We start from the raw sequence: 17672 nt of genomic DNA on the forward strand, positions 1-17672 counted from the left end.
ATAACCTATAACGTATGACGTATAACGTATAACGTATAACTTATAGCGTATAACGTATAACGTATAACGTATAACGTATAAACTATAACACATAACGTATAACGTATAACGTATAACGTATAACGTATAACGTATAACATATAACGTATAACGTATAACATATAACGTATAACGCATATCCTCGAACTTATGGCGTATAACGTATAATGTATAACGTATAACGTATAACGTATAACGTATAACGTATAACGTATAACGTATAGCGTATAACGTATAACGTATAACGTATAACGTATAACGTATAACGTATAACGTATAACCTATAACGTATAACGTATAACGTATAACGTATAACGTATAACCTATAACGTATAACGTATAACGTATAACGTATAACGTATAACGTATAACGTATAACGTATAACGTATAACGTATAACGTATAACGTATAACGTATAACGTATAACGTATAACGTATAACGTATAACGTATAGCGTATAACGTATAACGTATAACGTATAACATATAACGTATAACGCATATCCTAGAACTTATGGCGTATAACGTATAATGTATAACGTATAATGTATAACGTATAACGTAAAACGTATAACGTATAACGTATAACATATAACGTATAACGCATATCCTAGAACTTATGGCGTATAACGTATAATGTATAACGTATAACGTATAACGTATAACGTATAACGTATAACGTATAACGTATAGCGTATAACGTATAACGTATAACGTATAACGTATAACGTATAACGTATAACGTATAACGTATAGCGTATAACGTATAACGTATAACGTATAACGTATATCGTATGACGTATAACGTATAACGTATAGCGTATAACGTATAACGTATAACGTATAACGTATAACGTATTACGTATAACGTATAACGTATAACGTATAACGTATAACGTATAACGTATAACGTATAACGTATAACGTATAACGTATAACGTATAACGTATAACGTATAACGTATAACGTATAACGTATAACGTATAACGTATAACGTATAACGTATAACGTATAACGTATAACGTATAACGTATAGCGTATAACGTATAACGTATAACGTATAACGTATAACGTATAACGTATAACGTATAACGTATAACGTATAACGTATAACGTATAACGTATAACGTATAACGCATAACGTATAACGTATAACGTATAACGTATAACGTATAACGTATAACATATAACGTATAACGCATATCCTAGAACTTATGGCGTATAACGTATAATGTATAACGTATAACGTATAACGTATAACGTATAACGTATAACGTATAACGTATAACGTATAACGTATAACGTATAACGTATAACGTATAACGTATAACGTATAACGTATAACGTATAACGTATAACGTATAACGTATAACGTATAACGTATAACGTATAACGTATAACGTATAACGTATAACGTATAACGTATAACGTATAACGTATAACGTATAACGTATAACGTATAACGTATAGCGTATAACGTATAACGTATAACGTATAACGTATAACGTATAACGTATAACGTATAACGTATAACGTATAACGTATAACGTATAACGTATAACGTATAACGTATAACGTATAACGTATAACGTATAACGTATAACGTATAACGTATAACGTGTAACGTATAACGTATAACGTATAACATATAACGTATAACGCATATCCTAGAACTTATGGCGTATAACGTATAATGTATAACGTATAACGTATAACGTATAACGTATAACGTATAACGTATAACGTATAACGTATAACGTATAACGTATAACGTATAGCGTATAACGTATAACGTATAACGTATAACGTATATCGTATGACGTATAACGTATAACGTATAGCGTATAACGTATAACGTATAACGTATAACGTATAACGTATTACGTATAACGTATAACGTATAACGTATAACGTATAACGTAATACGTATAACGTATAACGTATTACGTATAACATATAACGTATAACGTATAACGTATAACGTATAACGTATAACGTATAACGTATAACGTATAACGTATAGCGTATAACATATAACGTATAACGTATAACATATAACGTATAACGCATATCCTAGAACTTATGGCGTATAACGTATGGCGTATAACGTATAATTTATAACGTATAACGTATAACGTATAACGTATAACGTATAACATATAACGTATAACGCATATCCTAGAACTTATGGCGTATAACGTATAATGTATAACGTATAACGTATAACGTATAACGTATAACGTATAACGTATAACGTATAACGTATATCGTATAACGTATAACGTATAACGTATAACGTATAACGTATAACGTATAACGTTTAACGTATAACGTATAACGTATAACGTATAACGTATAACGTATAACGTATAACGTATAACGTATAACGTATAACGTATAACGTATAACGTATAACGTATAACGTATAGCGTATAACGTATAACGTATAACGTATAACGTATAACGTATAACGTATAACGTATAACGTATAACGTATAACGTATAACGTATAACGTATAACGTATAACGTATAACGTATAACGTATAACGTATAACGTATAACGTATAACGTATAACGTGTAACGTATAACGTATAACGTATAACATATAACGTATAACGCATATCCTAGAACTTATGGCGTATAACGTATAATGTATAACGTATAACGTATAACGTATAACGTATAACGTATAACGTATAACGTATAACGTATAACGTATAACGTATAGCGTATAACGTATAACGTATAACGTATAACGTATATCGTATGACGTATAACGTATAACGTATAGCGTATAACGTATAACGTATAACGTATAACGTATAACGTATTACGTATAACGTATAACGTATAACGTATAACGTATAACGTATTACGTATAACGTATAACGTATAACGTAAAACGTATAACGTATAACGTATAACGTATAACGTATAACATATAACGTATAACGTATAACATATAACGTATAACGCATATCCTAGAACTTATGGCGTATAACGTATAATGTATAACGTATAACGTATAACGTATAACGTATAACGTATAACGTATAACGTATAACGTATAACGTATAACGTATAACGTATAACGTATAACGTATAACGTATAACGTATAACGTATAACGTATAACGTATAACGTATAACGTATAACGTATAACGTATAACGTATAACGTATGACGTATAACGTATAACGTATAGCGTATAACGTATAACGTATAACGTATAACGTATAACGTATTACGTATAACGTATAACGTATAACGTATAACGTATAACGTATTACGTATAACGTATAACGTATAACGTAAAACGTATAACGCATAACGTATAACGTATAACGTATAACGTATAACGTATAACGTATAACATATAACGTATAACGCATATCCTAGAACTTATGGCGTATAACGTATAATGTATAACGTATAACGTATAACGTATAACGTATAACGTATAACGTATAACGTATAACGTATAACGTATAACGTATAACGTATAACGTATAACGTATAACGTATAACGTATAACGTATAACGTATAACGTATAACGTATAACGTATAACGTATAACGTATAACGTATAACGTATAACGTATAACGTATAACGTATAACGTATAACGTATAACGTATAACGTATAACGTATAACGTATAACGTATAGCGTATAACGTATAACGTATAACGTATAACGTATAACGTATAACGTATAACGTATAACGTATAACGTATAACGTATAACGTATAACGTATAACGTATAACGTATAACGTATAACGTATAACGTATAACGTATAACGTATAACGTATAACGTGTAACGTATAACGTATAACGTATAACATATAACGTATAACGCATATCCTAGAACTTATGGCGTATAACGTATAATGTATAACGTATAACGTATAACGTATAACGTATAACGTATAACGTATAACGTATAACGTATAACGTATAACGTATAACGTATAACGTATAGCGTATAACGTATAACGTATAACGTATAACGTATATCGTATGACGTATAACGTATAACGTATAGCGTATAACGTATAACGTATAACGTATAACGTATAACGTATTACGTATAACGTATAACGTATAACGTATAACGTATAACGTAATACGTATAACGTATAACGTATTACGTATAACATATAACGTATAACGTATAACGTATAACGTATAACGTATAACGTATAACGTATAACGTATAACGTATAGCGTATAACATATAACGTATAACGTATAACATATAACGTATAACGCATATCCTAGAACTTATGGCGTATAACGTATAATTTATAACGTATAACGTATAACGTATAACGTATAACGTATAACATATAACGTATAACGCATATCCTAGAACTTATGGCGTATAACGTATAATGTATAACGTATAACGTATAACGTATAACGTATAACGTATAACGTATAACGTATAACGTATATCGTATAACGTATAACGTATAACGTATAACGTATAACGTATAACGTATAACGTTTAACGTATAACGTATAACGTATAACGTATAACGTATAACGTATAACGTATAACGTATAACGTATAACGTATAACGTATAACGTATAACGTATAACGTATAACGTATAGCGTATAACGTATAACGTATAACGTATAACGTATAACGTATAACGTATAACGTATAACGTATAACGTATAACGTATAACGTATAACGTATAACGTATAACGTATAACGTATAACGTATAACGTATAACGTATAACGTATAACGTATAACGTGTAACGTATAACGTATAACGTATAACATATAACGTATAACGCATATCCTAGAACTTATGGCGTATAACGTATAATGTATAACGTATAACGTATAACGTATAACGTATAACGTATAACGTATAACGTATAACGTATAACGTATAACGTATAGCGTATAACGTATAACGTATAACGTATAACGTATATCGTATGACGTATAACGTATAACGTATAGCGTATAACGTATAACGTATAACGTATAACGTATAACGTATTACGTATAACGTATAACGTATAACGTATAACGTATAACGTATTACGTATAACGTATAACGTATAACGTAAAACGTATAACGTATAACGTATAACGTATAACGTATAACATATAACGTATAACGTATAACATATAACGTATAACGCATATCCTAGAACTTATGGCGTATAACGTATAATTTATAACGTATAACGTATAACGTATAACGTATAACGTATAACGTATAACGTATAACGTATAACGTATAACCTATAACGTATAACGTATAACGTATAACGTATAACGTATAACGTATAACGTATAGCGTATAACGTATAACGTATAACGTACAACGTATAACGTATAACGTATAACGTATAACGTATAACGTATAACGTATAACGTATAACGTATAACGTATAACGTATAACGTATAACGTATAACGTATAACGTATAACGTGTAACGTATAACGTATAACGTATAACATATAACGTATAACGCATATCCTAGAACTTATGGCGTATAACGTATAATGTATAACGTATAACGTATAACGTATAACGTATAACGTATAACGTATAACGTATAACGTATAACGTATAACGTATAACGTATAGCGTATAACGTATAACGTATAACGTATAACGTATATCGTATGACGTATAACGTATAACGTATAGCGTATAACGTATAACGTATAACGTATAACGTATAACGTATTACGTATAACGTATAACGTATAACGTATAACGTATAACGTATAACGTATAACGTATAACGTATAACATATAACGTATAACGTATAACATATAACGTATAACGCATATCCTAGAACTTATGGCGTATAACGTATAATTTATAACGTATAACGTATAACGTATAACGTATAACGTATAACGTATAACGTATAACGTATAACGTATAACATATAACGTATAACGCATATCCTAGAACTTATGGCGTATAACGTATAATGTGTAACGTATAACGTATAACGTATAACGTATAACGTATAACGTATAACGTATAACGTATAACGTATAACGTATAACGTATACCGTATAACGTATAACGTATAACGTATAACGTATAACGTATAACGTATAACGTATAACGTATAACGTATAACGTATAACGTATGACGTATAACGTATAACGTATAACTTATAGCGTATAACGTATAACGTATAACGTATAACGTATAAACTATAACACATAACGTATAACGTATAACGTATAACGTATAACGTATAACGTATAACGTATAACGTATAACGTATAACGTATAACGTATAACGTATAACGTATAACGTATAACGTATAACGTATAACGTATAACGTATAACGTATAACGTATAACGTATAACGTATAACGTATAACGTATAACGTATAACGTATAACGTATAACGTATAACGTATAACGTATAACGTATAACGTATAACGTATAACGTATAACGTATAACGTATAACGTATAACGTATAACGTATAACGTATAACGTATAACGTATAACGTATAACGTATAACGTATAACGTATAACGTATAACGTATAACGTATAACGTATAACGTATAACGTATGACGTATAACGTATAACATATAACTTATAGCGTATAACGTATAACGTATAACGTATAACGTATAAACTATAACACATAACGTATAACGTATAAACTATAACACATAACGTATAACGTATAACGTATAACGTATAACGTATAACGTATAACGTATAACGTATAACGTATAACATATAACGTATAACGTATAACATATAACGTATAACGCATATCCTAGAGCTTATGGCGTATAACGTATAATTTATAACGTATAACGTATAACGTATAACGTATAACGTATAACGTATAACGTATAACGTATAACGTATAACATATAACGTATAACGCATATCCTAGAACTTATGGCGTATAACGTATAATGTATAACGTATAACGTATAACGTATAACGTATAACGTATAACGTATAACGTATAACGTATAACGTATAACGTATACCGTATAACGTATAACGTATAACGTATAACGTATAACGTATAACGTATAACGTATAACGTATAACGTATAACGTATAACGTATAACGTATGACGTATAACGTATAACGTATAACTTATAGCGTATAACGTATAACGTATAACGTATAACGTATAAACTATAACGTATAACGTATAACGTATAACGTATAACGTATAACGTATAACGTATAGCGTATAACGTATAACGTATAACGTATAACGTATAACGTATATCGTATGACGTATAACGTATAACGTATAGCGTATAACGTATAACGTATAACGTATAACGTATAACGTATTACGTATAACGTATAACGTATAACGTATAAAGTATAACGTATAACGTATAACGTATAACGTATAACGTATAACGTAATACGTATAACGTATAACGTATTACGTATAACATATAACGTATAACGTATAACGTATAACGTATAACGTTTAACGTATAACGTATAACGTATAACGTATAACATATAACGTATAACGTATAACATATAACGTATAACGCATATCCTAGAACTTATGGCGTATAACGTATAATGTATAACGTATAACGTATAACGTATAACGTATAACGTATAACGTATAACGTATAACGTATAACGTATAACGTATAACGTATAACGTATAACGTATAACGTATAACGTATAACGTATAACGTATAACGTATAACGTATAACGTATAACGTATAACGTATAACGTATAACGTATAACGTATAACGTATAACGTATAACGTATAACGTATAACGTATAACGTATAACGTATAACGTATAACGTATAACGTATAACGTATAACGTATAACGTATAACGTATAACGTATAACGTATAACGTATAAAGTATAACATATCACGTATAACGCATATCCTAGAACTTATGGCGTATAACGTATAATGTATAACGTATAACGTATAACGTATAACTTTTAACGTATAACGTATAACATATAACGTATAACGTATAGCGTATAACGTATAACGTATAACGTATAACGTATAACGTATAACGTATAACGTATAACGTATAACGTATAACGTATAACGTATAACGTATAACGTATAACGTATAACGTATAACGTATAACGTATAACGTATAACGTGTAACGTATAACGTATAACGTATAACGTATAACATATAACGTATAACGCATATCCTAGAACTTATGGCGTATAACGTATAATGTATAACGTATAACGTATAACGTATAATCTATAACGTATAACGTATAACGTATAACGTATAACGTATAACGTATAACGTATAACGTATAACGTATAACGTATAACGTATAGCGTATAACGTATAACGTATAACGTATAACGTATATCGTATGACGTATTCCGTATAACGTATAGCGTATAACGTATAACGTATAACGTATAACGTATAACGTATTACGTATAACGTATAACGTATAACGTATAACGTATAACGTAATACGTATAACGTATAACGTATTACGTATAACATATAACGTATAACGTATAACGTATAACGTATAACGTATAACGTATAACGTATAACGTATAACGTATAGCGTATAACATATAACGTATAACGTATAACATATAACGTATAACACATATCCTAGAACTTATGGCGTATAACGTATAATTTATAACGTATAACGTATAACGTATAACGTATAACGTATAACGTATAACGTATAACGTATAACGTATAACGTATAACGTATAACGTATAACGTATAACGTATAACGTATAACGTATAACGTAATACGTATATCAAATAACGTATAACGTATAACGTATAACGTATATCGTATGACGTATAACGTATAACGTATAGCGTATAACGTATAACGTATAACGTATAACGTATAACGTATTACGTATAACGTATAACGTATAACGTATAACGTATAACGTATAACGTATAACGTATAACGTATAACATATAACGTATAACGTATAACATATAACGTATAACGCATATCCTCGAACTTATGGCGTATAACGTATAATTTATAACGTATAACGTATAACGTATAACGTATAACGTATAACATATAACGTATAACGCATATCCTAGAACTTATGGCGTATAACGTATAATGTATAACGTATAACGTATAACGTATAACGTATAACGTATAACGTATAACGTATAACGTATAACGTATAACGTATAACGTATAACGTATAACGTATAACGTATAACGTATAACGTATAACGTATAACGTATAACGTGTAACGTATAACGTATAACGTATAACATATAACGTATAACGCATATCCTAGAACTTATGGCGTATAACATATAATGTATAACGTATAACGTATAACGTATAATCTATAACGTATAACGTATAACGTATAGCGTATAACGTATATCGTATGACGTATTCCGTATACGGTATAGCGTATAACGTATAACGTATAACGTATAACGTATAACGTATAACGTATTACGTATAACGTATAACGTATAACGTATAACGTATAACGTAATACGTATAACGTATAACGTATTACGTATAACATATAACGTATAACGTATAACGTATAACGTATAACGTATAACGTATAACGTATAACGTATAGCGTATAACATATAACGTATAACGTATAACATATAACGTATAACGCATATCCTAGAACTTATGGCGTATAACGTATAATTTATAACGTATAACGTATAACGTATAACGTATAACGTATAACGTATAACGTATAACGTATAACGTATAACGTATAACGTTTAACGTATAACGTATAACGTATAACGTAATACGTATATCAAATAACGTATAACGTATAACGTATAACGTATAACGTATAACGTATAACGTATAACGTATAGCGTATAACGTATAACGTATAACGTATAACGTATAACGTATAACGTATAACGTATAACGTATAAGGTATAACGTATAGCGTATAACGTATAACGTATAACGTATAACGTATATCGTATGACGTATAACGTATAACGTATAGCGTATAACGTATAACGTATAACGTATAACGTATAACGTATTACGTATAACGTATAACGTATAACGTATAACGTATAACGTATAACGTATAACGTATAACGTATAACATATAACGTATAACGTATAACATATAACGTATAACGCATATCCTAGAACTTATGGCGTATAACGTATAATTTATAACGTATAACGTATAACGTATAAGGTATCACGTATAACGTATAACGTATAACATATAACGTATAACGCATATCCTAGAACTTATGGCGTATAACGTATAATGTATAACGTATAACGTATAACGTATAACGTATAACGTATAACGTATAACGTATAACGTATAACGTATAACGTATAACGTATAACGTATAACGTATAACGTATAACGTATAACGTATAACGTATAACGTATAACGTATAACGTATAACGTATAACGTATAACGTATAACGTATAACGTATAACGTATAACGTATAACGTATAACGTATAACGTATAACGTATAGCGGATAACGTATAACGTATAACGTATAACGTATAACGTATAACGTATAACGTATAACGTATAACGTATAACGTATAACGTATAACGTATAACGTGTAACGTATAACGTATAACGTATAACATATAACGTATAACGCATATCCTAGAACTTATGGCGTATAACGTATAATGTATAACGTATAACGTATAACGTATAATCTATAACGTATAACGTATAACGTATAACGTATAACGTATAACGTATAACGTATAACGTATAACGTATAACGTATAACGTATAACGTATAGCGTATAACGTATAACGTATAACGTATAACGTATATCGTATGACGTATTCCGTATAACGTATAGCGTATAACGTATAACGTATAACGTATAACGTATAACGTATTACGTATAACGTATAACGTATAACGTATAAAGTATAACGTATAACGTATAACGTATAACGTATAACGTATAACGTAATACGTATAACGTATAACGTATTACGTATAACATATAACGTATAACGTATAACGTATAACGTATAACGTATAACGTATAACGTATAACGTATAACGTATAGCGTATAACATATAACGTATAACGTATAACATATAACGTATAGCGTATAACGTATAACGTATAACGTATAACGTATAACGTATAACGTATAACGTATAACGTATAACGTATAACGTATAACGTATAACGTATAACGTATAACGTATAACGTATAACGTATAACGTATAACGTATAACGTATAACGTATAACGTATAACGTATAACGTATAACGTATAACGTAATACGTATATCAAATAACGTATAACGTATAACGTATAACGTATAACGTATAACGTATAACGTATAGCGTATAACGTATAACGTATAACGTATAACGTATAACGTATAACGTATAACGTATAACGTATAGCGTATAACGTATAACGTATAACGTATAACGTATATCGTATGACGTATAACGTATAACGTATAGCGTATAACGTATAACGTATAACGTATAACGTATAACGTATTACGTATAACGTATAACGTATAACGTATAACGTATAACGTATAACGTATAACGTATAACGTATAACATATAACGTATAACGTATAACATATAACGTATAACGCATATCCTAGAACTTATGGCGTATAACGTATAATTTATAACGTATAACGTATAACGTATAACGTATAACGTATAACATATAACGTATAACGCATATCCTAGAACTTATGGCGTATAACGTATAATGTATAACGTATAACGTATAACGTATAACGTATAACGTATAACGTATAACGTATAACGTATAACGTATAACGTATAACGTATAACGTATAACGTGTAACGTATAACGTATAACGTATAACATATAACGTATAACGCATATCCTAGAACTTATGGCGTATAACGTATAATGTATAACGTATAACGTATAACGTATAATCTATAACGTATAACGTATAACGTATAACGTATAACGTATAACGTATAACGTATAACGTATAACGTATAACGTATAACGTATAACGTATAGCGTATAACGTATAACGTATAACGTATAACGTATATCGTATGACGTATTCCGTATAACGTATAGCGTATAACGTATAACGTATAACGTATAACGTATAACGTATAACGTATTACGTATAACGTATAACGTATAACGTATAACGTATAACGTAATACGTATAACGTATAACGTATTACGTATAACATATAACGTATAACGTATAACGTATAACGTATAATTTATAACGTATAACGTATAACGTATAACGTATAACGTATAACGTATAACGTATAACATATAACGTATAACGCACATCCTAGAACTTATGGCGTATAACGTATAACGTATAACGTATAACGTATAACGTATAACGTATAACGTATAACGTATAACGTATAACGTATAACGTATAACGTATAACGTATAACGTATAACGTATAACGTATAACGTATAACGTATAACGTATAACGTATAACGTATAACGTATAACGTATAACGTATAACGTATAACGTATAACGTATAACGTATAACGTATAACGTATAGCGGATAACGTATAACGTATAACGTATAACGTATAACGTAAAACGTATAACGTATAACGTATAACGTATAACGTATAACGTATAACGTGTAACGTATAACGTATAACGTATAACATATAACGTATAACGCATATCCTAGAATTTATGGCGTATAACGTATAATGTATAACGTATAACGTATAACGTATAATCTATAACGTATAACGTATAACGTATAACGTATAACGTATAGCGTATAACGTATAACGTATAACGTATAACGTATAACGTATAACGTATAGCGTATAACGTATAACGTATAACGTATAACGTATATCGTATGACGTATTCCGTATAACGTATAGCGTATAACGTATAACGTATAACGTATAACGTATTACGTATAACGTATAACGTATAACGTATAAAGTATAACGTATAACGTATAACGTATAACGTATAACGTATAACGTAATACGTATAACGTATAACGTATTACGTATAACATATAACGTATAACGTATAACGTATAACGTATAACGTATAACGTATAACGTATAACGTATAGCGTATAACATATAACGTATAACGTATAACATATAACGTATAACGCATATCCTAGAACTTATGGCGTATAACGTATAACGTATAACGTATAACGTATAACGTATAACGTATAACGTATAACGTATAACGTATAACGTATAACGTAATACGTATATCAAATAACGTATAACGTATAACGTATAACGTATAACGTATAACGTATAACGTATAACGTATAACGTATAACATATAACGTATAACGCATATCCTAGAACTTATGGCGTATAACGTATAATGTATAACGTATAACGTATAACGTATATCGTATAACGTATAACGTATAACGTATAACGTATAACGTATAACGTATAACGTATAACGTATAACGTATAACGTATAACGTATAACGTATAACGTATAACGTATAACGTATAACGTATAACGTATAACGTATAACGTATAACGTAAAACGTATAACGTATAACGTATAACGTATAACGTATAACGTATAACGTATAACATATAACGTATAACGCATATCCTAGAACTTATGGCGTATAACGTATAATGTATAACGTATAACGTATAACGTATAACGTATAACGTATAACGTATAGCGTATAACGTATAACGTATAACGTATAACATATAACGTATAACGCATATCCTAGAACTTATGGCGTATAACGTATAATGTATAACGTATAACGTATAACGTATAACGTAAAACGTATAACGTATAACGTATAACATATAACGTACAACGCATATCCTAGAACTTATGGCGTATAACGTATAATGTATAACGTATAACGTATAACGTATAACGTATAACGTATAACGTATAGCGTATAACGTATAACGTATAACGTATAACGTATAACGTATAACGTATAACGTATAACGTATAGCGTATAACGTATAACGTATAACGTATAACGTATATCGTATGACGTATAACGTATAACGTATAGCGTATAACGTATAACGTATAACGTATAACGTATAACGTATTACGTATAACGTATAACGTATAACGTATAACGTATAACGTATAACGTATAACGTATAACGTATAACATATAACGTATAACGTATAACATATAACGTATAACGCATATCCTAGAACTTATGGCGTATAACGTATAATTTATAACGTATAACGTATAACGTATAACGTATAACGTATAACGTATAACATATAACGTATAACGCATATCCTAGAACTTATGGCGTATAACGTATAATGTATAACGTATAACGTATAACGTATAACGTATAACGTATAACGTATAACGTATAACGTATAACGTATAACGTATAACGTATAACGTATAACGTATAACGTATAACGTATAACGTATAACGTATAACGTATAACGTATAACGTATAACGTATAACGTATAACGTATAACGTATAACGTATAACGTATAACGTATAACGTATAACGTATAACGTGTAACGTATAACGTATAACGTATAACATATAACGTATAACGCATATCCTAGAACTTATGGCGTATAACGTATAATGTATAACGTATAACGTATAACGTATAACGTATAACGTATAACGTATAACGTATAACGTATAACGTATAACGTATAGCGTATAACGTATAACGTATAACGTATAACGTATATCGTATGACGTATAACGTATAACGTATAGCGTATAACGTATAACGTATAACGTATAACGTATAACGTATTACGTATAACGTATAACGTATAATGTATAACGTATAACGTATAACGTATAACGTATAACGTATAACGTATAACATATAACGTATAACGTATAACATATAACGTATAACGCATATCCTAGAACTTATGGCGTATAACGTATAATTTATAACGTATAACGTATAACGTATAACGTATAACGTATAACGTATAACGTATAACGTATAACGTATAACGTATAACGTATAACGTATAACGTATAACGTATAACGTATAACGTATAACGTATAACGTATAACGTATAACGTGTAACGTATAACGTATAACGTATAACGTATAACGTATAACTTATAGCGTATAACGTATAACGTATAACGTATAACGTATAAACTATAACACATAACGTATAACGTATAACGTATAACGTATAACGTATAACGTATAACGTATAACGTATAACGTATAACGTATAACGTATAACGTATAACGTATAACGTATAACGTATAACGTATAACGTATAACATATAACGTATAAAGTATAACATATAACGTATAACGCATATCCTAGAACTTATGGCGTATAACGTATAATTTATAACGTATAACGTATAACGTATAACGTATAACGTATAACGTACAACGTATAACGTATAACGTATAACGTATAACGTATAACGTATAACGTATAACGTATAACGTATAACGTATAACGTATAACGTATAACGTATAACGTATAACGTATAACGTATAACGTATAACGTATAACGTGTAACGTATAACGTATAACGTATAACGTATAACGTATAACTTATAGCGTATAACGTATAACGTATAACGTATAACGTATAAACTATAACACATAACGTATAACGTATAACGTATAACGTATAACGTATAACGTATAACGTATAACGTATAACGTATATCGTATGACGTATAACGTATAACGTATAGCGTATAACGTATAACGTATAACGTATAACGTATAACGTATAACGTATAACGTATAACGTATAACGTATAACGTATAACGTATGACGTATAACGTATAACATATAACTTATAGCGTATAACGTATAACGTATAACGTATAACGTATAAACTATAACACATAACGTATAACGTATAAACTATAACACATAACGTATAACGTATAACGTATAACGTATAACGTATAACGTATAACGTATAACGTATAACGTATAACATATAACGTATAACGTATAACATATAACGTATAACGCATATCCTAGAACTTATGGCGTATAACGTATAATTTATAACGTATAACGTATAACGTATAACGTATAACGTATAACGTATAACGTATAACGTATAACGTATAACATATAACGTATAACGCATATCCTAGAACTTATGGCGTATAACGTATAATGTATAACGTATAACGTATAACGTATAACGTATAACGTATAACGTATAACGTATAACGTATAACGTATAACGTATACCGTATAACGTATAACGTATAACGTATAACGTATAACGTATAACGTATAACGTATAACGTATAACGTATAACGTATAACGTATGACGTATAACGTATAACGTATAACTTATAGCGTATAACGTATAACGTATAACGTATAACGTATAAACTATAACGTATAACGTATAACGTATAACGTATAACGTATAACGTATAACGTATAGCGTATAACGTATAACGTATAACGTATAACGTATATCGTATGACGTATAACGTATAACGTATAGCGTATAACGTATAACGTATAACGTATAACGTATAACGTATTACGTATAACGTATAACGTATAACGTATAAAGTATAACGTATAACGTATAACGTATAACGTATAACGTATAACGTAATACGTATAACGTATAACGTATTACGTATAACATATAACGTATAACGTATAACGTATAACGTATAACGTTTAACGTATAACGTATAACGTATAACGTATAACATATAACGTATAACGTATAACATATAACGTATAACGCATATCCTAGAACTTATGGCGTATAACGTATAATTTATAACGTATAACGTATAACGTATAACGTATAACGTATAAACTATAACGTATAACGTATAACGTATAACGTATAACGTATAACGTATAACGTATAGCGTATAACGTATAACGTATAACGTATAACGTATATCGTATGACGTATAACGTATAACGTATAGCGTATAACGTATAACGTATAACGTATAACGTATAACGTATTACGTATAACGTATAACGTATAACGTATAAAGTATAACGTATAACGTATAACGTATAACGTATAACGTATAACGTAATACGTATAACGTATAACGTATTACGTATAACATATAACGTATAACGTATAACGTATAACGTATAACGTATAACGTATAACGTATAACGTATAACGTATAACGTATAACGTATAACGTATAACGTATAACGTATAACGTATAACGTATAACGTATAACGTATAACGTACAACGTATAACGTATAACGTATAACGTATAACGTATAACGTATAACGTAATACGTATATCAAATAACGTATAACGTATGACGTATAACGTATAACATATAACTTATAGCGTATAACGTATAACGTATAACGTATAACGTATAAACTATAACACATAACGTATAACGTATAAACTATAACACATAACGTATAACGTATAACGTATAACGTATAACGTATAACGTATAACGTATAACGTATAACGTATAACATATAACGTATAACGTATAACATATAACGTATAACGCATATCCTAGAACTTATGGCGTATAACGTATAATTTATAACGTATAACGTATAACGTATAACGTATAACGTATAACGTATAA

Source organism: Ptiloglossa arizonensis, chromosome 2, assembly GCF_051014685.1.
Source record: "Ptiloglossa arizonensis isolate GNS036 chromosome 2, iyPtiAriz1_principal, whole genome shotgun sequence".
In the NCBI taxonomy this organism is placed as follows: Eukaryota; Metazoa; Arthropoda; class Insecta; order Hymenoptera; family Colletidae; genus Ptiloglossa; species Ptiloglossa arizonensis.